This window comes from Prosopis cineraria, unplaced genomic scaffold, assembly GCF_029017545.1.
Source record: "Prosopis cineraria cultivar Desert tree isolate PC_DT_omini unplaced genomic scaffold, ASM2901754v1 PC12, whole genome shotgun sequence".
In the NCBI taxonomy this organism is placed as follows: domain Eukaryota; kingdom Viridiplantae; phylum Streptophyta; class Magnoliopsida; order Fabales; family Fabaceae; genus Prosopis; species Prosopis cineraria.
In genome coordinates this window covers 10,166,885-10,194,249 of record NW_026555343.1, presented here as the reverse complement: position 1 = coordinate 10,194,249, position 27,365 = coordinate 10,166,885, and the positions used below count along the sequence as shown (strand labels likewise).

The window sequence follows — 27,365 nt, the reverse complement described above, 5'->3', positions numbered from 1 at the left end:
ATTTGAAACAATTCTATAGGTTGGAGATAACAATTCTCATAAAAATTTAATAAATTTCAAAATAAAATGGCTCTATATAACTGTAAATAGAATTTTAAACTGTTAAAATATTAGATCAAATATTAGTGTCACGTGGTTTTAAGAAAGCAAATAAACAAAATAAATAATTCTACATAAATTACTAAATAAAAAAAACCAATGAGATATAAAATGACTAAATTATCAAATTTTTCATTATAAGAACTTATCAGAACAATTAATAAATATGGACACACAGTTCACGAGGGTAAATAACCAAATGTGACCCATGCCACGAGGACAAATGTGGACACACAGTCCATGAGAATAAGTAACCAAATGCAACCGAAGCCACGAAACAGACATGGACACACAGTCCATGAGGGTAACTAACCAAACGCGATTGAAGCCATGAAACAAACGTGAGTACGATGCTCATGAATAACCGTCCCTCCATTCCACATGCGTTGGCCATCGTACAGGGCTAGCACCTCCTATAAGCACCTTACTAGTTAGGTGAACCATGGCGCACCAAGGGCTAATGAAATTGTCATTAGTAACCAGTGTTTTATATAAAGTCTCTTTTTAAATCCACTTTCAAACATGTGAGAAAATCATTACTTGCAAAGTATAATTTCTTTTCTCAATATCAAGCTCGCATGAAACATGTGAAACATCAATATTTTTAAATATGAAAATTCATAATTAATATTTCATAAATTATTCACTAATCTTCATAGTTGGCTTTATCAAATAACATACTACTAAAATTTGTAAAAGTATTTTCGTCAATCCAAAAAGTATAAGTCATGACTCCAAGAAGTAAAACAATTTAATTAACAAAAGGAGCTAATGCAAGAGAAATAAATAATATTTATAAATTGTTAAATCAATATTTTTATAAAGAAATTTTTTAATTTATAAATTAATTGAAACGTTATCCACTTACCTGATAAACTCCCAAGATAATAGCTTATTCCTTATAGACCTCTCAATTATCTTCAAACTCCTCTATTACCTAGACAAGAATAACAAATAAATTTCTTTAGCAATAACTATATCGCACAAATCTACATCAATCATTCAGTAACCCAATTTCTTACCTAAGCCTTGACAAAATTTGATTTGTCCCTAAACCACCAATCATATTTAAAATCTACATTCTTATTTTTCCATCAAACCTACCATAAGCTTAAATATTTCCGAACACCAACACATAAATATATCATGCTTCCCAATGAATCAATTTTCTCATTAAAAACCAATTTAAGCTCAAAGAAAACCAAACCTCAATCTTGTCAACCCTTTCAATACTTTGCATAACCACTTCTCTATCTAATCACACAATTCTCAAGGATTCATCTAATAACACACTAGCTCTATAATTGACAAAATCTCTTGCAATATTTAAATTAAACTCACTAATAATTAGTATCCACCCCAAATATGCTTCATGAAAATTATTGAAATTTCTTAAAGTATAATAACAAACAAGATTTTTTCTAACAAACATTTTATGGAACATCTTGTAGGTATTAATATTATAATTTTAATACTAAGCTCTTCTCTTCAAATCTCATCCTAACAACTCTACAATATCTATATTTGAATTAACCCAGCTTTTCAAATTTCATTCTTTCAACAGAATCAATATAAATTCAATAAAAAATTCCAAGCCATGTTACTTCATCTTACTCAATATTACTAAATAGACTAAAAAGTTTCAGCTTGATCAAATCCCTCCTTTCTTGTTCAAACATACACAGCAATAGAGCAAGGGGAAAAGGATCACAATCGCCCCCCATTTCAGCATGCACAACAAAATGACAAAGAGATCATAAGATTTCCAAGATCCTCACCTTTAAGCAATACAACGAAACAGGGAGAAAATTTCAGATCCCTCCCTCAAGCTAGATCAGCAACAGCAATACATGGGAGAAGAATAGTGACGACATGAGTCACTGAAGGAAGAAGCTGGGTGTTCGATGAGGCTCCTACAGCAGTGAACGACGGCGACGCAACGCAGGGGAGTGGAAGATTTTCACACACCCCTGCAGCAGCTTGAACGGACGAGAAGGAGTGATGGCTGGAGCAGAGAAAATAGAAGCAGCTGCGAGCTTAAGAAGGAGGGGAAAAATGTCTACGCACTCGCATAGCCACACCAGAACGGCGACGCACCTGAATCTTCTTGTTGTTCGGAAAGAGTAGAGAACCTCTGTGGCTGAATAGAGAGGGAGGAAGCTCAATGGTGATGGCCGAAGTTTTTGCTCGCACCAGTGTCGGAGCAGATTTGAGGCCTTCGCTAGTGATGCTGTGATGATGGAGAAGGACGAAGGAAATGACAGAGGGTGGGGAGGCGATAAGAGCTCTCTCACTCCCGGTGAGTTCTAGAGAGATTGAAGAAGGAATGAGTAAAAATGACGCGCGTGGGCTCTATACTTCTTGATGCAACCAGAGGGACAAAATGGTAAATTTAACCATAAGATATAGCAAAAATAAAAATTCCTCCTTTGCTTCCAAGAGGGTTCGAACACACGATCAGTTGAAAGGGAGCCAAAGAGAATACCACAAGGCTACCAAGGCACGTTGTTAAATTTTTAACAACAAAAAATAAAACTATAATAACTTTTATCTTAAAGCATATTATCTTTATAATTTTTTTCTAGGTTATTACAAATGGTACTTAATTGAGAGTAAAACTGAAAGAACTCATCAACTAACTTTCAATGCTCTTTTAGTGTGTGTGTGTGTGTTTGTGTAATAGTGTTACATCCTCACTTTTAACCCTTTCATTATGCAATTAGAAGCAATATGGTTCAAGTGAAATAGAAATTGAAACTTAGAAATTAAAATTTCACAAATTAATCTTCAGGTTACTGCTTATTTGGTATCCAGAATTTTCACTAAGCTTTGAAAAATCATAACTAAATCCAGATAATTTGTGTTAGGATGCACTAAAATTCTCTTGAAAGCTCTTGAAGTCCTTTACATGATCAAAATACATTTTGACCCTTTTTTATTCCAAACAGTATAGTTTATTCATTCTCCAAAACTACCATGTTGACACGTCCTTGTTACCTGATTTAGGTCTTGTTGTAAAGCTTTGAGTGTCTAATTTGCTCATAAAAATGCTCATGGCAATGAACATGGTTTGCTGTATATTATACAATGAAACAGTAACATTGTTCTGAAAAGAGCCTATTATGGATAGTCTTGAACATGCATAATGTAATTTATGCATGGTTTCAAGACAATTTTATCACATCATATTGGTTATTATGCATCTTAACACATCAATTATACATGTCAAGGTCACATCATAAATCTACATGGCTCATAGAATTATTTATACATTTGCTATCCTTAATTATAGCAAAATAATACCGTAGAAAATTCTTACTCTCTTCCACTTACCATTGCTTCTTGCTTTAACTCTTCCTTTGGAGCAGTTAAAAATTTTACTCTGAATAATTCAAACTTTAACATTGGTTGCAATTAATTCATATCCTCTGCACTAATTCATCTTTTACTATTGAGGCATTTTCTTAAACGTTCTATCCCCCCCCCCAATTGATGCAGTCACACTAAGGGGCATCCAAGGGAAACCCATTTTTATTAAAACTCTTTAGTAATTTGTAAAAAAATGATGCATATATTAAAACAAATTACATTATTGCTTGGTATGAATAATACTTCCAAATGAATGAAGCAATGCAAAAATATTCTTTTCATTCTATTGCTTGGTATGTTGAAAATCTTGAGGGTATTGCCACCCCTACTATGTGAGACCGTTCTCATCTCATGGGCACCGCGAGATGCTTTTGACATTTATATTCAGTTCAAATGCATTTATCTGAGGACTTGAACCAAGATTTTCAGAAAAGTTGATTTGACTCTTGACTAGTCCATCCAGGCGGCTTTCTGTAGCACTGTAAAAATACTTAATCGAATGCCTTCACAAACACGGGCCTTCTTGAAGTTGTTTCCATTTTAGAAGTTAAACTTCCTTCTTGGTCCTTACACTTCAACAAAACAGAAGATTGGCAATCGCGGGGGAAATAAGTCTCATTAATGAAGAGGCCATCTTGGTGTTTAAGACACAACAACCAAGAGGTGGACTCATTGGCGTTGAGAATAAATTATTATTATTATATTTATCGACCACGCAGTAATAACTTTATTTCCAAGGATCAAATTCCTTTCACACTGATCATATTACATATTGATGCATGCGACATTTCAAACATAGAGTACAATGAGGTCCATTAATTCTGAATTTTCTAAGATAATTTTAACGTCAATGTATTCTTCGTACAATTTCCAGACTAATCAATAATAATCATAACAGCGTAGAGTAGGACTAAAACTTATTTATAAACAAATCTAAACTAAGGGACATAGTCCACTTCTTTTGTTGCTTTTTGAAATTGAAAGACAGACTCAATTTAATGAAGAACCTATGCAGCATTAACATCCTTGGACTGCTTCACTCCTCCATCGCCAATTACAATTTTACTGCCACTGAGAAGGACATCAGCGCCATTAAAATTACCTTGAGTTATTCCTGTGTTCACAAAAATACTGTTGCTTTGTCTTGAGCCAGGATTAACCCCATCATTGTTACCTTTTTCCAATTTTATCGGATGTACCCGAAGGGACAACATTTTCCTGTTTTGGAACATCATGAAAAGAAGGCATTCCTGGTATACGTTAAAAGTTTAATGAACTAATTGGTCGTTTACATATTTGTGTGTGGATCCATGTGTGGTTGTCTTGGGTGCTTATTACTTGATGAGATTTGAACCATTCAAATTTTCCAAATTTATTTCTTTCATTTATATTTATTAAAATATAAATTGATAAAATTCTTTTAATAAATATATTTGTCATCAATCTAGTGTCTATATTCTTGATTATCCAATTTAATATTAAAAACTTTTATGATTTTTATGAATTGATTATCCATACGTACTATGAACCTTCCAAATTTAATATTAATTTTTTATAATTTTTATTTTGATAAATAAAATATTAAAAATAAAGATAATATCCTAACTAACACTTTTTTAAAAAATATTTTTTTAAAAAATAAAGTAAAAAGTTTAAATCTAAATCATTTAGAGTAAATCTAGATAGCCAATTTAACAAATTTTAATATTAAATTTAAACTATTCAAATTAAATCTTTACGGCATCAGTTGGTGATAAGCAATTATAAAAAAATACAATTTTTTATTTTAATAAACATAAAATAAAATATAAATTAAATTTCTGGTTATTCTCTTCTCGTCAATATGCAGGGATTCAATCAGTTAGATTTTTCAAGTATGAGTAAACTTAAGACAATATAAGAAATCATATATCAAATAAAGTTAAGTTTAATAATTAATATAAAATAAAAAGAAATGATTTGTAAACTTGATCTTTAATGTTTTGATTTAGGATAATGTGACCTTTCATGAAGATATCAAATTTCTATTACTTTCCAATAAATTAAAAATATATGATCCATTATTGTCAAAAAAAGTATCAAATTAATAGAGAACACACCCTTTATTACTGGTTATTAGCATAATGTATAGCCTGTAAAATAAAATTAATCAAACAACAATAGGAATAGATGCTACCGCTTATAATTTATGCCATGATCATGTTCATGGACCAAGTTGTTCTAAAATATGAATTTCTTGATGCATGTTTTCTTGATTCCGAACTCTTCCCCAACTTTTTTGAATTTATAGAAATAGAATATTTCTTATCGTATGACAGAATCACCCTATGCTACTTTCACAGGATTGATTCTTGAAAAGTACGTTTTCAAATGCCAATAATTCAACACTTAGTTCCCCAACCATTAGGAACAACGTTCTGCATAGAATCTTTTTAAAAATTCATTTCCAAACATGCATGAAAATCCGCTAATATTTCAAAATATCTTCACCAAATTTAATGCATGACTTCATTAAATAAACTTAGTTAAACACTTATGAACATTTTGTCAATCCAGCGTAATGTAATTTCAACAAGAATGGGTCATTTTGCCAAAATATCTAATAAAAGAGACATGTTGAAAATAATCCATTTTGCCAAAGAATCCAATAAAAGGAATATACTAACAGGTGTGATTTACTAACAATGAAACAAAATAAAATAGAAATAATATTTTGATGAAAGAAAATTTTAATCAGTAAGTTAATTATGATGCTATTCACTTACCTATCATACTTTTAAATTCAAAGATTTACTTCTTTCAATTTCCAAAAGTTTCTCTTCTTCTCAACATCCTATATAATAAAATATATAGAGAATTGATCAATGTCCTTTACTCATATCACACAAATCCCCTTCCAAAGTCAAATAAACTAATAATTAACTATAATGAATTTGAAGTTTAAGAACCAAGATTTACACCTAAAGGCTTCTCCATAGCCCTAGCTAGTTATTCCATTAAAATACAATCTCCTCTTAGACCGTTTATCAATACCAAATGTGCATATCATTTTCAACCCCCAAATAATACTCTTTAACATTCAAATCTCTTTGTCCAAAAATTTTCTAACATCCATATAACTCCTATAAATTCACTTAATTACATACTAGCTTCATATTCATCAAAATTTATTTGCAATATTCAAGTTATACTAACAAATAATGATACCCAAACTAGATATACTTCTTAATGGAATTAATAAAATTTCAGAAAATTGCTAAATAAGCAAATTTTTTAATAGGCATTTTGTTAAGCACCTTTAAAATATAATTATTTAGCGTCCCAAATATACTCATTAACAACAACAAAAATCAATCTCAAACATGAAGAAACCCACTTTCTATCTCCATTTTACCCACGACAGATGAACAAGGAAAGGGGAGATCATTAACTTCAATCAACAACCCAATCTTACAGCATCTTGAAAACAGAATCTCAACCATTAAACATCCACACACCTGAACAAAACCAACAAGGAGGAGGGAAGACGAGAATCCTCACCTCTTTCAACAATAGCAAAAGCATGAAGAAGAAGAAGAGATTGCAGAAAGAAAGAGAAGAAGAGGAAAGACTGGCGCACCCCCTGGCCACCAAAACGGCGGCGACACAAAACCACCCAGGAACAGGGCAACGTTGCTGCTCGAAGAAGATCCTACAGCAGCCACCACAGCAGAAGAACAAACAGAGGAGGAGACGTGGTGGACAGAGATGACGCACTAAACAATGGCGAACTGAATGGCGGAGAAGGAAGCTTAACGATGCTTGACGAAAAGAAGAGCAGGAAAAAGGAGGAAGCTTGATGTCGGTGAAGAGACGGAAAAAAATGGGATGCTGAACGATGCTCTGCTTTTCGCATAAGAAGGAAAAGAAATCCGAACAAAGAACAATTGGAAAACTTAAAAGAAAGTATCCAAATTTTTTTTATAACATAAAAGACAAGGGCATTTTTTAATAATTTTTTTCATTGTTAAAACAACATAAAATTAATCTATTGTCCGAAAGGATTTGTACTATGGACCTTCAGGTAAAGTACTACCATAAGATACAGTAAGATACCATTGTCCATTTGTTAAAATAATTTAAATAAAATATTAATTGAAAGATTTTTTTTTAAAAAAATTTAAAATTTAGAGTCATTGCATTTAATAATTAATAATGCAAACAAATAAAAAAAAATAAAAATAAAAATCAGACAAGCATCAAGGATCAGGATTTAGCAAATAGGATGGTCTACTCTAATTCAGTTAATTATCTTTCCTTTATTTATAGTGATAATCATTACTAAGATATCCTAATTACCCCTCAACATATTAGAGTGTGTTTAATTATGATTGAATTAGCTCTCACTAATCTTATTAAGACCTTAAATAAACAATGAAGTTATGATCTAAGCCATCACATATCTTAAATTATCTTAATTTAGTTATATATGTCTATCTCTCTAGATTAGGCTAACTCTTTATCTTTCAGTTCTTCAAATAGCTCACAAACATATTATATAGCCGCCATTCTATATAAAAAGTAATTAAAACAAGAGGGATAAATATAAATAGAAACATTAAAATCTCATTGATAAGAAATTAATTATATTCAACAAGAAAAATAAATAAAACCAAATAAAAGAGCAAAAATCATGCTAGTTAGGCTATTCTTTATTCTGACTGGGAGTTTAGAAGGAACTTATAAAGTTCAAATTAACAATTCCAAATAAAAACATAAAAGGAATATAAAGAAGAAGAAAAAGAAAAAAAATACCTCAGCTTTAATTGGTGAAAATGAGGGTAGGAGAGAGAAGGAGAGTGAAATTTAATGAAAATTGTACATTATGTCTCATTTTTTAAAAAACTACTGATGTTTGTTTAAATTTAACGGGAGGCCAAATTACTCCAACTTTAATTGTTTAGAGTTCAGAATATATCTTTTAAAAGTTTAGAGTTCAAATAACCCTTGGACTTATATTTCAAGGTTAAAATTGCATTTTTACCTCTTTTTTTCTTTTGGTTTATCCATTTACTGATATAGACCAGTGAACCACTGGGCCAACAGCAAACAAAATAAAGATACCAAACCAATGGGAGTGGAGTTGATTTATAAGCAACTTGACATCCCTTAATTAATAATTTGAGTTCAAGTGAAATAGATAGAAGAAATTCAGAGAGCTATTTACTAATTTACAGTAGTTTGATTCTGATCTAACATAAATCTGAATTAATCGATAATATTGGATACCGGATGATTCATAAAATAAAATAAAAAATTACACAACAGAACTATTAATATCAAATTATTACTACCACACCATTCTTAAAGATAATCAGAAATCAGGTCATTCATTACTAATTTCATGATAGATTGTACAGAAAATGTTGTCGTGCCTTCTTTTACATCCAACGGACAAAGAAACGAATACAGATGAAGCATTACTTTCACTAATTTTTGTATAATATTTTATCGAGTTTGACTTTTCTACAACTCACTCTAGAGAATGAAAGTCATGAAGATGAGTTCAACGGGTTAAAACAAGACAGTCCATTGTGGATTACGATTGTACGGGTTAGATCATTTGAACCATATCCAAAGAAAGTTAAATTGAAAAATATCAAATATCAAATTATCAAAAAGATTTATATACTTCGATATTAAAAAATTTCTAATGTCTTGTAAAAGAAGTGGGGAAATTAAATGTCTCAAAGAAAGGCATGATTTTAAGCAGAAATAGATTCTCTCCTTTCCCCGGTTTAGTTTTGTCTCTTGTCTCTCTACTAAACATGTGGCAAAATATAAATGTGGGCAAAAGCGCCTAACCTTTAACTTATAGATCCAAAAGTATTTAAAATCCTAAATTTTTTTTAGTGGAATGTCTGCCTTAAACTTTTGAAAATAATACATTCTAGCTCTTACAATTAATAAATTGAAAGTTAAACTTTGAATATTAGTTTATCACAAAATAACAGAAAAAAAACCTTAAAAATTATAAAAAAGAACCAAAAAAGTACAGTAAAGGACCAAAAATTATAGGCAATGATCAAGAAATTTTTATTGATCATTTTTATTATTTTTGAGATCTTTTTCTGTCATTTTTTTGTAAACTAACAGTCAAAGTTAATTTTTGTTAATGTTAATGCTTAGATTGTACTGTTTTTAAAAGTTTAAGAGAATAAATTGCATAAAAAATGAATTTAGGGTTTCAAATTCTCTTAGAGTTATAATTCAAGGGTCAATTTACCCTTTTTCCCTATAAAATTTTCAAAAAAAAAGCCCAAAAAAAAATGAAATGCTGAAATGTATTTTAGAAAGCCAAGACGGGACATAAGAGAACAACAGGAGAGAGAAGCTTCGCTTGATTAAAACCATATCCTTCTTAAGATTGTGTATATGTATATCTAGTGACACTGAATTATGGAACGTCAATAGCCCAAATTTATAGGTTTTTTTTTTTTGTTTTCTTCCGCCTATATAAACCTGAAAAATAAAGTTTTTTTAGAATATTAGTTATTCTTCAATTTGAAATATATGAAGAGGACTATTATTAACAAACTTGAAAGTGAGGAGATAGACCAGTAAACTATGAATGGGACCATAATCAATGAATTGAAAGTAAACTATACGTACGTTTGGACTCCACTGTGAGGGTGAGAACGTATGGGACCCTGAACAATGAATTGAAGCTGTACGTCAATGCAAAACGCCAAGAGAAGGATAAAAATGGCTAACGTCCAATGGAATTGGAATTTAAAAAAAAAACAATCTAATTATTTTGTTTAAGGCCCATAAAATTGCGTTTTTCCTTCTGCTAATCTTGTATATTTCTCCTCTCCCCCGTTCCTAACAAAATATATGAGCGTACTTTTCTTCTTCTTGGTTTTGTTTTTAATGGGATTTAAATTATCTTGAGTTAGAGATATGTAAATTTTTGTGAAGTTTATGTTTTTAAAAAAGCAATGACAGATTTTATATTTTATAAAAAATAATAAAATGAAAAAAAAACACTGAAAAAAAAAACTTCACAAAAATTCATAAATCCTTTAGCTGTGATGCTAACATATGACCACATTAAACGTCAATATAGTACTTTTCTTCTTCTGCTAATATTAAACGTCAATATATTTACTTTACGTCCAATGGAAGTGCTGATGGAAGCCCAAAGTTCATGGCCTACACCAGCATCATTTGACGGAGGTTCTGTTAATTAAAGCAGTGATGCTAACATATGACCGCATTAAACGTCAATATAGTACTCTATATATGAAAACATTTTGAATGCAAAAGCACTAGCTCTTCATTCTCTTCCGCAATGCCTTTCTCTTCATCCTTTTGCTCTGACAATCTTAACAAAAACAAAACGGATCGTCCTATGATACTATTACAGCTCTTTCTGCTCTCCATTATCGTGTTCCTTACCCTCCCTTCACAAATCTCAGCTTCATCATCATCATCTCACGAATCTTTGATCCGTTGCCTTGTCAATCATTCTGAACCATCTCACCCTATAACCTCTGCAATTTTCACCCCAAAAAATTCCTCTTTTTCTTCAGTGTTACAAGCCTACATTCGAAACCTACGTTTCAACAACTCCTATACACTAAAACCATACCTTATACTCACTGCCTTACATGTCTCCCATGTTCAGACGGCCGTTGTCTGTGCTCAAAAGCACAACTTGCTGATGAAAATCCGAAGCGGAGGTCATGACTACGAGGGCGTGTCATACAGAGCTGAGATCCCCTTTTTCATCCTTGACATGTTCAAACTCCGGTCAATCGAGGTTGACATAGAGGCGGAGACAGTTTCGGTTCAAGCCGGAGCAACTCTCGGCGAACTTTACTATAGAATAGCAGAGAAAAGTAAAATTCATGGCTTCCCAGCTGGAGTTAGTCCCACAGTTGGTGTAGGTGGACATATAAGTGGTGGTGGATATGGGAATATGATGAGAAAATATGGTCTCACAGTGGATAACGTTATTGATGCAGAAATAGTAGATGTTCGTGGAAGATTGCTCGACAGAAACTCTATGGGTGAAGATCTGTTTTGGGCCATTAGAGGTGGTGGGGCAGCTAGCTTTTGCGTTGTAATTTCATACAGGTTAAAGCTTGTTCGAGTCCCTCAAGTTGTCACTGTGTTCCAAGTTGCTCGGACGCTGGAGCAAAATGCCACAGATATATTATGCAAGTGGCAGCACGTTGCTCCAAGCATTGATAATGACCTTTTCATTAGGGTTATTATCAAAGTGGTTAATGACACTCAAAATGGTAAAAAGACTGTGAGGATTACATTCTTAGCCTTGTTCCTTGGTGACTCAAAAAGGCTAGTTTCTATGATGAACCAGAGCTTCCCTGAATTGGGTTTGAAGCAATCTGATTGTATAGAAACAAGCTGGGTTAAATCGTTGCTGTTTTGGGAAGACAATATTAATAATGTTACAGCGCCCATAGAGATTTTACTTTATAGGACACCTGAGTCATTGGTGTACTTGAAAAGGAAGTCTGATTACGTGAAGGAACGTTAACCTATTTCTAAAGAAGGATTTGAAGGGATGTTGAAGAAGATGATTAAGTTGAAGAACACAGTTCTGTATTTCAATCCCTATGGTGGACGAATGGCTGAGATTCCGGCCACCGCAACTCCATTCCCTCATCGAGCTGGGAATTTATGGAAGGTACGTACATTTGGAAATTATTTGATTGTCCGAAAATAAGATTTTTACTTCAATAATTTAAAAGCTACATGCTTTATTTATGCATAATCTTTATTTACCAGTTTCCTCCGTAGTTATTTTATATTTTACTCCCCTTCACTTTTTCCCATGAGTATAACATTCTGACCTCTTACATATACATTCTGTTTATATTTGAAACCTATACAAACCTTTTCTAGTATGAATAGTTATAAAATACAAATATTTTATCTATTTTTAACATTTTATTTTCATCACCTAACTGTTAGTTAATTATTAAACCATATATGTTAGACCAAAATACCTTTCTTTAAATATAAATGACATCTAAAAATCATTTAAATTACCCAAAAAATTCATGCATATATTTTTACTTTTTAATTTATATTTTAAATTTTTTTAGTTATGTAAATGTCTATATTTATTAATTTTAAAAATTTAAATACATAAATTGGCTAAAATAATATATAAACCCATGCAGTTAAGAAATTCAAAGAAAAATATTTCAAATTATTTATTTAAATATTGACATAATTATTTTAAAAAATTTTAAATTGGGAGAGACAATATGAATCTTTAAGGGAATATTTCTATCGGTGTTAAAATTAGACTAAAGTATAGGTTTTGAATACAAATGGAAAGTCAGTATATTTTAGCAAAATGGAAGGGATATCAATGTATTTTACTCCTTTTTGGTCAATTGCTTGCTTTGTCTTGATTTATGCAACTGCTAGATTTACAAATACCCACAATGGAATGGGAACATATAAAATGAAATATGTAAAAAATAAAATAAAATAAAACTTCCATTAGAAATGCCATTCATCCATGCACGTTATTCGTCATATTCTGCAATGAGGCTACTTACTTTATTATAATATCTCTAATATATAGGTACAATATAAAGCGAACTGGAATGAGGCAGGCAAAGATGTGGCAGATCACTACATAAAACTTGCAAGAAAGATTCATAGGTACATGACTCCCTTTGTATCCAAGAACCCTCGAGATGCCTTCTTTAATAACTATAAGGATCTTGAACTGGGAATCAACCACAATGGTAAAAATAGCCACCAAGAAGCCAAAGTTTATGGAGTGAAATACTTCAAGGACAATTTTCACAGGTTGGTTCAAATTAAGACCAAAGTTGATCCTTCCAACTTCTTTCGAAACGAACAAAGCATCCCTACTTTGCCACCAACTGTTTGATTTATGGGTACCATATATATATATATATATATATCCTTATGTATTGGTACTAGACCGATTGTATAATTACCAATCTGTCCTTGATAATGCTAAGGGTCTAGTTCAGATTGGTGCTAAATATATTTGGAATATCATTGGTTACCTTTAAATCAAGCAAGAATATTATAATTATTTGCCGATGCAACCTCTACTTTTACTTTCTTGTTTTAATATTATTTATACATCCGTAACTGGAATTGCAAATGTTAACAAGAAAAAATATAATTTTTAGTCTCTGCATTTTACTTATATTTTGATATAAGTTCTTACACTTTTTTTAATATTCTAGATCTCTATATATTTATTTTTTGATATTTTAAATTCTTCTAAAATTTTTACATTTTATTCATTTAGAGACTTAAAATATTAAAAAATAAAAATACAAAAACTTAAAATATAAAAAATATAAAAATTTATAATAAAATATAAGTAAAATGCAGAGATATGTTTCCCCTGTTAATAATCAATCCACCGCGCATGCCCACGTTTGAATAAACTCTAAGACGCCTTGTCGGATAATCACATACATTAATATTTGCAATTTGTACGTCTTGTCTAAAGAATCTCAATTATTGCACGGACCAGCTTGGCGCCAGTGAGGAATGTGGACGTCCCAAACCCCGATAATTGTTCAATGGTTTTGTGTCAAACATCAGTTTTAGATTTTTAAAATTTTTCTTGCAGTAATTTTTTTATAATTTAAAGATATATTATAAATAAAATTGAAGGTAAATATATAATTTGCATTATTTGAACAGAAAATATAACAAGAAAATATCATATTTGTAATTTAATTACCCGTTAATTCTGAGTGTTCAATATTTCATTCGTATGTCTCCGTCCTTCGCATCTATCACAACCAAGGCTTTTTCTTTTCCTTTTCTGAAAAATCACAACGACAGCTTCTGCGATAAGGAAACATTGAAAGACAACCTTCACTGACATAAACAGATTCACGTGTTTCAATAATTTTCATCTGTGTTTTTTACTGATCTTTTTTTTTTTTGACTGAATTATAATTATCATCTCTAATAATTATGATATAATTAAAGTATTTGTTGTATAGTCGGGAACTCAATTATCTTGTCTCGTTTATTTGATCAATATTTAGTCTTGAAGTCATCTTTGTTAATTTTACAATTTATCTCTTTCTTTCTCCTACGCTTAATATTATTTTCAGTATTCTAGAAAAAGAATACAAATTTTTATGAGAAAATAAAAAATAGTTAACGTAACCAATTTTTTAATATTTAATAATTAACTAATTAAATCTTGTATTTAACAACGAACAGTAATATCTTAGCAGTATTACATTACATTAGTAGCATGAAATTAAATATCCCAAGTTATATCTCAAAAAGAAATTCATCTGTTGATTGGACATGAATGAAGGTATTAATTATATATGTATGTATGGACCACATGGTTAGGGTGTACTCTCTGCATTGAAAAATATAAAGTATTTTTAATTGAATTTTACTCTTTAATAAAGTGATTATCTACTTTTAAATTAACCTTATATTTTTATATTTACCTCTATTAAACACCTTATAATAAATATAAAGTCACTATCAATAAGGACACTTAAAAAAAGATAATGAATACACCTTAAAAAATTAAAAATATCTTACATTTTTAAACATTCAATATTTTAAAAAATGCCTTACACTTTTGAACAGAGGGAGTAAAAATTAAACTTTGTTGTATTAAAACACACACACAAATACACAATCTTAATTTTCAGAAACATGAGACTGTATATTTACTATTTAGCATCCATAGCATTATTGCAAATAAATTTAGACTCCCATCTGAACCGCTGTCCCTTGATGAATCAAGGACAGATATTCATTATTAATATTATGGAAGCATTTTCTTCCACAATATATGATGAGATAATAAACGATGCACATGCATGATAAAGAAGCGTTTATGAGGTCTTTCTAGAGCTATGTATTAGGACTGTGTAACAGGCGGGATGAGCTTGCCCATGAGATTGTCCATGACCCGTCCTGTTTTGGTCAAAACAGGTCAAGCTAGCCCATACCCACATATGGCCTGTTTGAGCCCGGTTGAAGATAGGCTGGGGCCAAGTGCAGGTCTGGGCACGTTGGCTACATTTTGGGCACAACGGTCCCTTTTTTCAAAACCCAAATAAAAGAATAAAATAAAAAATCATTGTAGTCTCGCACTTTCTAATTCAATTGGATAACAATTTAAACAATAGTCCAACATACCATCAAGGCCAAAAGTCCAAGCTTTCCAACACCAACAACAACAACTATAACAATAATAAATCAACTCATATTAATCAAAGCAAAACATACACAAATCAGGAACTATCCGAAGAAATCAATTAAGTGCGATTGGACATGACATAACCAACTACCCATGAGGCTATACAAAGAACAAGAGCAACACTGCGTAATAGAAATCGAGACTGAGATAGCAATATCTTGCGTCTGCGAGGAGCAACAAAGAGAGTGCAGCAAGCTAGCAATATCGTCCAAGTCTTCAAACAAGAAGCAGCAGATTGGAGAAGAAAGAAAGAAGGGAATCACCAAGTCAGGCTGCAATGACCTAAATTTTAAAAATTAAATTAAATTAATTTTTCTTCCAATTATATTTTAAAATTAAATTAAATTTAAATTTAATTTAATTTTATAGCAAGTGAATAGTAGTTTCTTAAGTTAAACTTATATTAATAACTTTCTTGGAGGTCTAAAATTCAAATTATACTAAACAAAAGTTTGCTTTATTTTGTTTTAAATTATAAAAAAATTGTGTCATTTCTCATAATTTTTTTGTGTCTTTTTTTGTAATTTTTTTATGTCTTTCTTGTAATTTTCCCAAATTTATTCTTAGTCAGATTTTTCTTATTCTTGTGCGAAGAATAGAGCCAGACAGTCTGACAGAGCATCCCATTCCTTTTTTTCTCTTCACCGCCATTGCACTTCTCTACTTCCTTGTAGGCCACTCCTCTGGTTCTTCTCATCAATTTCCTTTGCTCGCCGTCGGTCTGAGTCGATTCTCACCATCGTGTCAATGCCGTTGAGAGAGTTGAGGTTACCGTTCTCTGTTCCTCTCTGTTCTGGGTTGACAGCGGCAATGTGCCTCCATTTTTCTTCCTCCTCAGTTGCGGGACATCACATTGAGCTGAAATCTTTCTCTTTTTTGCGTTGCTGATTTTCTGCTCGTTCTTCTTCTCGTTTGAGCAGCAGGGACGAAGCTTGTCTCCTCTCTTTCGGTGTCGTCCGTGAGCTAATATGTGGCTGTTGCCACTATACTTTGGTCTGAGGTAAGTTGTTGGTCCTTTCTTCTTCCTCTCTGATTTCTATAGCAACACCAAATCATTCTTTTCTCCTCTAGCTTGTTGATGCTGTCTCCATTCCTTGTTGTGCTGTCGTGTTGTTTTAGGAAGAATTGACGTATTGTTTCGGTTAATGCTAGAGGTTATTGTGTTATCTGTTATGATGCTGAGCTGAAGTTTGGTTATGGAAAAAAATTAGAACTTGTTGAAATTGCTTGGATACTTTGTCTTATAATTGTGTCAATGATGAATGCCTTCAAGATATTTGTAAAAATGGTCGAAAGAAGGTTTTGGTGGGAGTAAGATTGATTAATTTTATATTGGGGTTTGGAAGGATTATGGGATATATGCCACTTGAAAAGCTATAGGTGTAATTACATCTGAAAGTAATAAATTGAAAATATTGCTTGAGATCTTAGAGGTAGCTAAAATGGATAATATTAGATTAAATATGGGTTTGAGGTGAGTTGTTAAGCATTAAGGAAGCATAAATAAGATGGGAAGGTTTTCTTTTACTGTTATTGTGTTATTGTTAAGTTAATAATTTAATAAGAAAATTGTTGGCTATGTAGTGTAGGTATAGTTGTAATGTTACTTGGAATTACTTTGAAGGTCACTAATTGTTAGAGAAATTTATAGAGAGAGAGAGAGAGAGAGAGAGAGGAAATTTATGTTCTATTTTAAAAGTTTATATTGATAATAAGATAATTTTAAGAATTTATATTGGGATATGAAAGTGTGGTTGTTTGTTTTAAATCAAAATGCCAGTTTCTTAATTTAATTTGGAATACACATAGAATGCTTACTAAAATTTTTAAGAAAGGGTTGGAATTGGATTGAGAAAAATATTAGAGACCTAATTGAATACTATGTCTTTAAAATTAAGATCATTTTATATTTTGCAAAACTAATTGAAAATTTCATAGCCAGTGAAATGTTGGAGTTATTGTTATTGGACTTAAAGAATTTTGGAAGAGAGAATTGTAATAACAAAAAAAAAAGCAGAAGACGAAGAAGAAGGGAAGGTAATTTAATTATTGTTAGTTATTTTGATGATATTTGTAATGATCCAGAATTTAATAAAAAGTTAAATTGATTGTAGTAGCCTAGTTATGATGCTTATGGAGTTTCCTCAGAGTTATTTTTTCATAATAAGATTAAAATATTAACACTTTAATATTATTGAGTTCCTTGGCAATAATTTCATTTTTATGCACTTTCTCTATCATTAAATAAATAAAAAATGATGTGCAATTGATAAAGTATTTGTGAGTAGCAAAATTTTTGTAGTCACACATGAATATGCGCGAATCAATAACAAATGATGGCATTTTCTAATTATTGCCCTCTTGTTCTACCAAACTTTAAAATAAGATGATTTCAAATTACAATTGTTCAGATTGTATTTTGATCGTAATAATCAAATTTGAATTTTTATTTATATGAAATAATTTCACATAAAATAAATATCTATTTTAGTAAAAAAAAAATTCTTCACTTGATACATCCATGAGAACTTTGGTATTGCTCCACTCCAATCATAAATGTCGGAAGTAAGAATTAAAATTTATAATAGGGCATTTTAAGGTATTTTTGCAAATTTTGGGTCGCATGTAATAGAACTTATTCATGCTGGAGTGGAACTTCTGCCTGCTTCTTCCATCAGGCTCTGAGTTCGAATCCTTCCTGCACGGTGAAGAAGAATTGTCTTTATGAAACCATGAAATTATCTTTTTGCCCTCTCGGAAGAACAGTAATAAAAGGGGGTTGAATTCTATTTTGCATCCAGACCCTTCTCTCCTTCCTCATTCCTTTTTCTTCAAAATCCCATTCCGTGACCGAGAGTGAGAGAGAGAGCTTCAACCTTCATCCTTCGTCTTCCATCTCCATTATCCCCCTGCCTTTTTTTCCGTCTATCGCCGGCGACTGTGCATGCGCTAGAGTCTTCTTCCTTCTCCTCTGTCTGTGTTGCCGTGAGGGTGTATCCAGATTTTTCCTCTCCCTTTACTCTGTTTGCTCATCGCTGATAGATGCACGAGGAGTTGAGCCACCACCTATTAGAAATCCCATTCATGAGTTTCCCCTCTTCCCTGTGCATACAGTCAATCACTTTTCCCTCTCCCCTGTTCTATCGACACCAATCTGTGTAGGTATATGCTTTGATTCTTCTTGTTCTCGTCAGTGTCAATTTGCTCCTGCTGCACGAGTGGAGAACTGAACCTCATCCTCATTGCTGTGGTGGTTTTTTTTTTTTTTTTTTGGTCCAGCAACTCTCTCGTTTCTCACTGGTTTGCTTAGTGCGAGGTATTCCCAAATTCCTTTTGTTTTTCCTTTGTGTTTACTGTTGGTTGTGAGAAAAGAAAGGATTTAGCATGTTAGTTGCTTGAAAATATTAGATTAAGAGATTGATTTTGATTGAGATATCTCCCTATAGTTATCTGGTTATGATAAGAAGAGGAAGATGAAGACAAAAAAATTCTGTTTTGCTTGACTTTTAAGAAAAATGTTGTTAAGAAATTGATTGAGGAAACTTTGAAGGATTACGTTGATGGATAGAGGCATATGATTGATAGTTTATGAATTACCATGTTGCTCTATGACTTAAATTTTAAATACACATAAGGTGTTTGATAGAAAAAATTTAATGTAAATGTATTGGAATGAGATAACAAGGAAGTGAAGTTGTTTTTTTATAACTTCAAGGAACTATGAGTAGGAGTTAAAATTGAGGAAAAATTTAGTTTTGTATATTTGAAAGGAGTTGGACAACATGAGCTTAAACGTGACTGTTGTGGCTGTTGGGGATTGAATAAGCTAATTAAAAAAAAATATTTGGTTGGTAATTGCAAGAATAAATTGGACTGTTTTATGTTATTTTTTGAATATTAACCTCAACTAATTCAAAGAATTTGGATTTATACTAAGTTAAAGTGTATGTGAAAATGACAATAGTGTTTCATTGGGCATTAGAGAATTAAGGAGTATGTTATGGAAATATCTTAGGTATGTTAATAGCGTTTCAATGATTTATTAGCAAATTTATTTTTTTAATATTAATTAAGCTTATTCACAGGCCACCTGTTTTATTTATATATTTTTTGAAAAAAATTGCTCAAGACAAATGATAGAGTATTTTTATTTATTCTTCCTTACTGGTTTATGATTTTCGTTTTTATTACTAGCTATTGTAATTAGAAATGTCTTCATCATAATAGATTTTATAAAGAGTTGGAACTATAATTTTTCAAATGAATATTTAAAAGCGATTTCTATATTTGGTAATGTTTGATTTACATTTAAGATATGATTAACTAACATGATTCATGCATGGGATTTATAGACAGAGGCATCCATTATGTTCAGTTTGATGAGTAATTTTGAAAAGAGAAATTATGTTGATTTTAAACCAATGCATGCTTGATTTGAAATGTGAAATTAAGTTAGAACTTAGTTGTTAATGACGGTACCATTAGCCTTTGACGTGTCATAGTACACCTAGCTAGTAAGGTGTTTAGGAGGTATTAGTTCCGTGCGATGGCCAACACATGTAAAATGGAGAAATGATTATTTGTGAGCATAGTACTGATGCTTGTTTTTGTGGGCCTCGTGCTCGCGCTTGTTTTTGTGGCTTCAAGGCATATTTGTTGATTACGTATCCTCGTGAATTGTATATTCATACTAGTTGGTTATTTACCCTTGTAGATTGTATATCTACGCTTGTTAATCGTTCTAATTAAGTCTCAAAAATTATGAAAATTTGGATCATATTTTCTTATAAATTATTTTTGCAAAACAAACTATTTGTTTGATTGTGCATGGATTTCTCTTTGTAAGATGAATTTTATAATTCAGTTGATTACGGCAAAGGTCATAATTTGGAAGTTGAACTTGATGTTTCCATTGCCCTTGACAAACCTTGTATCTATTTAGTTTACATATTTTTATAAGATTATTTGAACAATCCAACATGGTTTTTTTTATGATAATGGTTACTACTGTGAAATTTATAATTGTTTTTTAAATATTATCTCCATTTACTTTCTTTAAATTTAAATTGGGACATTATTCATTAAAAATATACTTTTGGTCTCAGACTCATTAGATGATACTGAATCTCTTGCTAACTTTTAAGAGTCTTATAGCGTAGCCAAGTGGAGATTTGACTAAAATTATTTCCTTTTGGTGTTATTTTAAAAATTTGGGTAGGTGGTCCAAATAAGCTATAATTAGAATTCTATTGTCATATTATACGTTATCTGTTGGCTAGAAGGAGTAAAGCTCCTAGTTGTTGTGGTATTTTGTCTAACATTATATTGTAGAATTTTTACGAGATTTTATTTATAGGAAAACTATTGCCAAAATTTTTTTTCAAAAAGTTTAGGAACCTTCTGCTTATACAAAAATGTTACAAAGACTTCTCATTCTACTTTAAATGAACTAAAATATTATATTAAAGTTTATTTGACTATAGATTAAGGGATGTATGTTTATATATATATTTTGTGTCAGTCACGTATAATTTTTGGAGCGTGACAACCATGGTTTGAGACAGTGGAATTAAAAAAAAAACAAATAAGGTTTTAGAAAGTCTTTTGTATATTTCAATAAAGCATAAATAGATTGTGTTGTAGTATTGAAAGTTTAGTATTACTAGGTTGTTGGTTTGTTTGGTTAGATAATTAATGTCATTATTGAAGTATAAGTGATTTTAAAATTGTAATTTATTTGTTAGGAAATTAATGACACCATTGAAATTAAAGTGAGAAGTGGAAGTGAATGAACTTTAAAAATTTTAGGAAACTCTGAGATAAATGGGTAGCATTCTAAATAAATTTTTAGTAAAGTATTTAAAAAATATTTTATTTGAATTTTAATATTATTTTCTTATAAATTGTATAAATATTCTTTTCAATTATATTTTTATAATAATTATTTTATTAATGACTATGTCTTGATTTTATTAATAATTTATGTTATTGATATATAATGATTGAAATTTATATGTGATAAATTGTATTACTTCTCAAAAGCAGCATAATTATTTAATTTCATGTTTGATAAGAAAATTTTTAATGCAATAATTTGTGTATAGAGGAAATGAAAATAAATTTGGATAAATAAAAATTAATAGATGAGTAGTGTGATTGAATATGAAAGTTTTGAAATTATTTTTTTACTCCATGCACACTTGATTTCTTTATTAGGAGGATTGCATTTAGAATATTGGATGCTAATGATAATTTTATCTACGGTACACCTAGCTAGCAGGATACTTATATATAGTGTTAGTCTCAACACATGTGAATTAAAGGGATGATAACTTGTGAGCATTATACTCACACTTATTTTCGTGGGCCTCATGTTCGTACTTGATTTGTGGCTTTCGTAGCATTTGTTTCATGATTTTTAACTATGCTTAATTGATTACTTATTCTCATGAGCTGTGTGTCCATATTTAATTGATTATTTACTTTTGTAAACCATGTGTTCACACTAGTAATTTATTAAGCTTAAAACTTATCATTTTTATATTATTTTCTGTTAGAAATGAGGGTTACATGTATCCACTTGTTTATTGAGTCAGATAAATATATATATGCTTGTATGTGCAAACGTAGATGGCTATAAATATCTAGTCTAAATATGTTGTAATTTGACTCTTTAGTTCTAATAAGAATTTGATTCTTTCATGGGTTGTGATTATTGATCTTCACATGGTACCAGCACAAGGTTGTGGTGTCTTTGGCCTATGATCCCAACAGAGTTCACTTTTGTTTGAAGCCCCATTCAATAAGTATACGCCTGGCTTCATTTTTTTTTTCAAGAAATAGCAAAAAACGTTATCGTACATTGATAAAGAAAACGGCAAAACAACATCTTGTACGTTTCTTGGTCAAGTAAAATTATCTATTTTAATAAACATTTATTATATATTTTTTAAATTATTTTTTATAATTTATATTAATGAGAAATTATTAATACATGTTTATATTGATTAATATAAGATATTTTAATTTAATTTTTTAAATATAATTATTAAAATTAACAAATTTTTTTAAATTATATAACATAATTTTATATATACATATAAACAGAACGAGTAAAACGGAGGGAGTATGTGTGAAAGAGCCCTTGCTTCCACCCAAAACTTATGCAAATAAAATATTATTTACTCCTTTCATTTAAAAATGTAAGGTATTTTTAATTAAATTTTATCCCCAATAAAATTATTATCTATTTTTAAACTAACTACATCTTTTAATATTCACCCCTGTTAAACATCTTATAATAAATATAAAATTATTATCAATAGAACATTTTAAAAAAAGGTAATAATTATATTTCAAAAGATTAAAAATATTTATATTTTTAAATATTCAATTCCTTAAAAAATTGGGGCTTTAGCAAATTTAACTAATATTATATGGTTAAATAAAACTAATAACCCACCTTTTTTTAAATTAAGATAATGATCATTTTCTAATTTACCTTTGATACAAAAAACAAAACTACCCTTAAACATCACAATCCCCTGATTCTCCTTTTTCACACTGATTTCGCTTTCACCCACCTGAAGACATGGAGATGACACTGCACTCTCAGTCAACAGTAGACAATGAAATAGCTCATACCGATGATTAAACAGAGTTAGAAATTCAGCCAAGAGATCACAAGAATGTGAGGGAAGGCAAACTGGAAGCTACAGATTCAGGTTGAAAAATCATGAATGTGAGGTAAGGAAGTTCGAAATTGAAGCTTCTACACAAAGCCACACTAAGGCTGCAAATTCAGGGTGAGAAAGTTCGGTCAAACTTTGTTACAAGAGCCAGAGTTCAAGCAAGAGTTTTCTGAGATTTTGTTTGATTTGTTTAGGAAAAATAATTATGTATTTTTTGTGTTACTATCTGTTATACTACATCATTGATATACGACTGTATATTAATTCTAAATAAATTTATGTCTAATTGTTTGATTATGTTGATCTACGATAGTATATCAGTGATATATTATTATATATCACTGATATTAAGCCTTATCAGTGAAAACTTATAAATTTGTTTATCATTAATATATAGTCATATCGCAGATTAGTAATGGAGTTTTTTTTAATGTTTAATGTTCTCTTCATAATATCTAGAAAAAATAGAGAGGGAGAGAGAGGAAAAACTCTATGATAAAGATGGTGATCCGGGTAAATTAGATCAAAAATTCTGATAAAAAAAAGCACTGTACGAGAGATAAATATGATGATTCAAAAAAATCAGATCTAAAAATCTAATGAAGAAAATATTTAGAGATGATAAATCAGAAAAGGAGCACGCACAATATGATTTTTGATAATAAAAATAAAAGATCCAATCAGTTAAAGATTAATTAAATCAAATATATTCTGTTTTAATAATAAATATATTCTGAAGATAAAAAAGAAAAACACATCTAATTAATTTTATGAATGGATCATATATTAAAATATTTAAAAATCTCATCCATTATTTATAGTAATTATATTTTTTGAGACCTTTAAGTTAATTTTCTCTAAAAAATTCGAGTATAATTTTTAATATTGGAATTGGAACCGTCATATTTAAAACCGGTCCCGCATTCTACGTACGAATAAAGATTAGAGAGGGGCTCATGAGACAGGTGGACGCCACTTATCACTCCGTGCAGGAAGGGTGGGCAAGTGTGCATACGGACGACGAAGTAAAGGGCCAAATCGCTTTGTTTTGTAGTATTAAAAGTCATTGTTCGACCAAAAAAATAAAAAAATAAAAATCATTTTTACCATTTAATTATTTTCAATATTTTCTTGCAACATTTAAAAATACAGTACTCGGCAATTTATTGTTAAAAAATAATTTTAACTATTAAGTATTAATTGATTAAAAATTATAAAAAAAATTAAAATTTATAGAAAAAATTTCATAAATTATGTACTAATTTTTTATACTTATATATAATTTTATGGGCTAATTTCTATAATTTTTATAATTTTATGATAAATTATAGAGGAATCGTTGAGAGGATACGAAACCTTTAAGGCTTTATAATAGTTAAAAGGAAAAATTAATTTTTTAATTCTTGTAGTTTTAACTCAATTGTAACTCAGTCCCTGAATTTTGACTCGTTATAATTTAATTTTTAAAGTTTTAACTTGATTGTGAATAAGTTCCTAAATTTTACCTTTTGTAATTTAGTTCCTAAAATTTCAATCTTTTAAATATTGATCCCTATATTTTAAAAAATAAAATTAAAAATATTTTAAATTTTATTAGTAACATTTTAAATTATTAAACCCTTTTAATCTTTATATATTATAAAGATTAAAAATTTAAAATATTTTTTATCTTTATAATTTTATTTTTAAAATATAAGGATAGGTTAAAACTTCAGAAACTAAATTATTAGAGATAAAATTTAAGAATTAATTAATAACTAAGTTAAAATTTTAGGAACTGAGTTATAACGAGTCAAAGTTGAGGGATTGAGTTACAATTGGGTCAGAACTATAAAGACAAAATGATTAATTTTTTTCTAATTAAAAAAAAAAACCTTTAAGGTTTAACCCTGTTTTATATGTGTGCACCCAAGATAGATGACAATTTTTTGTTATTTCAAAATAGAGAACCACCACACAAATAAATGACCAGAATCCAATTGTATTCAAAATAATATAATTAAATTAAATTATATAAAAATATTCATATATACTAATCTTAAAGAATAATATCTAAATAAAAAGATATGAATTCATAAATAAATAAAATATTTATGTATAAATCACATATAGTCTAACAAAATATGAATTATTAAAGTATAAATATCTAACAAATTGATTTTTTTCCTTCATTTCTTAATTCAAGATAATGTCACTTTAGGTTTAGGAAAGGAAAAAAAATTATTTAACTCCAATAACTCGCACTTTTGATTGAACCATTTAGAAAATTGGTTTACCGGTTCACAAATAGTTAAACTTGGTTGCATAGTTGTCAAACTCTCGAATTAACCCTATGAATTTAACGTCTTTAGATTTCTAGCTTACAAAATCGTGTCAATTCACTCATAAACTCGGACTAGATACAAACTCAGTTAAACTCTCGAGTTTATCGTTTTTACATTTTTAACTTATAAAAGCATGTCAACTAAGTTACAAACTCAAACTAGATGTAAGTTTAGTTAAATTTGTTAAACTCGTCATTTTTTTAGTTGAGCAAGTTAAGTATATACTATGAAAAATTTAGTTTATAAAAGTTATAAGACATAGTTCAAAGAAAAAAACTTGATAAGCAAAAACTAATATTGATAAAAATAAAAAATATAATAAATAAGTTTTCCTATTTTAAAATTTTTATCTCTTGTATATGATAATTTATCAATATAGATAGGTTTAATTTCAATGATTTATATTTTTAATATATTTAAATTAAATTAAAATTATATTTTTATAACTATTTATTAATAGAGGTAAACTTTTATGAATTTATGATTCAATTTTATGATACAAGTTTACATTCTTATTATAAATTTATTTAAATTCACGAGTTTAATAACCTTACTGGTTGCATTTTAACACAACAGTGAAAGTATATGCGCTATTAATTAATGGTAAAATCTCCTTGGATACCGTTTGACACAAATTCAAAGCTCCGTTATTTTGGAAGCAAAAATTAATTTGTTACTTCTTCTGGTAAATGTATGTGCGGTGACCTACCAGACAGAAAGATGAAACAGGTACTAAAAAACAGAGCGTTGTATTTATTATGATGTACTCCTTATATATATATATATATATATATATACATATATATATATATATAAAATTATATCAGTTTAAAAAAATTAATTAATCATAATGATTATGGTTAAAAATAAAGAAATTGAACTAAAATATTCTATATTATTCAACATAAATATGCATTAATTATTTTTTGTTAGTATAAATTATAAAGAGTTATTTAAAAAATATATGATAAATATTTATTGAAATATATAATTTTGCTTATATAAAAATGAGTAAAAAATAATAGTTTTTTTTTTGTAAATAAAAACGGAATGGTGCGTACCTTCCATCGGTGACGAAAAGGAATCTCTGAATGCTCATATCTTAATCACTTTCGATAGGAAAAGAGATGTGTGAATGAACATAGTTGAATTTTCAACCATCGTATATCCAACCAATGAATTAGTTGCGTATGTGGACATTGTGATTGGAAACTGACATCTTGCTGAAAAGTATAAATGTTTTTTTCTTTTGCTTCCAAATATTAGGAAAGTAGAAAATATATGTTATGAAAAAGAAAGTACAAAATATAATTTTTTTTTTCAGGACCAGCTACGAACTATAACTTTTTAACTGCCTAAAATTTTAGATTTGTGTTAAATCTTCTTTATATTAATGATTCGTTTGCTATTTCATAGATGAAAAATATATATAACATATGCTTACATGATTTAAAGTTTGTGAAATAAAACGACCATGCAACCAAGGTAACTTCTCCTTCTTCGCCTAATTAAGTATCCCATTCTTAACACACATGCCGAAAACATATGATATTATTACATATATTTTTACTTAAAAACCTTTCAATTCACCGTCTATATATTTTTGTTGCTCTTTCTATATAC

General features: G+C 29.7%; 1 long non-coding RNA gene and 1 pseudogene across 1 annotated transcript; one reads left to right on the top strand and one right to left on the bottom strand.

The window, feature by feature from the left end:
* Positions 1-204: 204 nt before the first annotated feature.
* Positions 205-2,397, bottom strand: LOC129287808 (uncharacterized). Its single transcript, XR_008587818.1, has 3 exons — positions 1,878-2,397; positions 968-1,036; positions 205-512 (listed from the first exon to the last, which is right to left on the bottom strand). It is a non-coding gene; the product is annotated as an uncharacterized LOC129287808 (long non-coding RNA).
* An 8,404-nt stretch (positions 2,398-10,801) lies between these two features.
* Positions 10,802-13,390, top strand: LOC129289073 (berberine bridge enzyme-like 8; annotated as a pseudogene).
* The last annotated feature ends 13,975 nt before the right edge of the window (positions 13,391-27,365 follow it).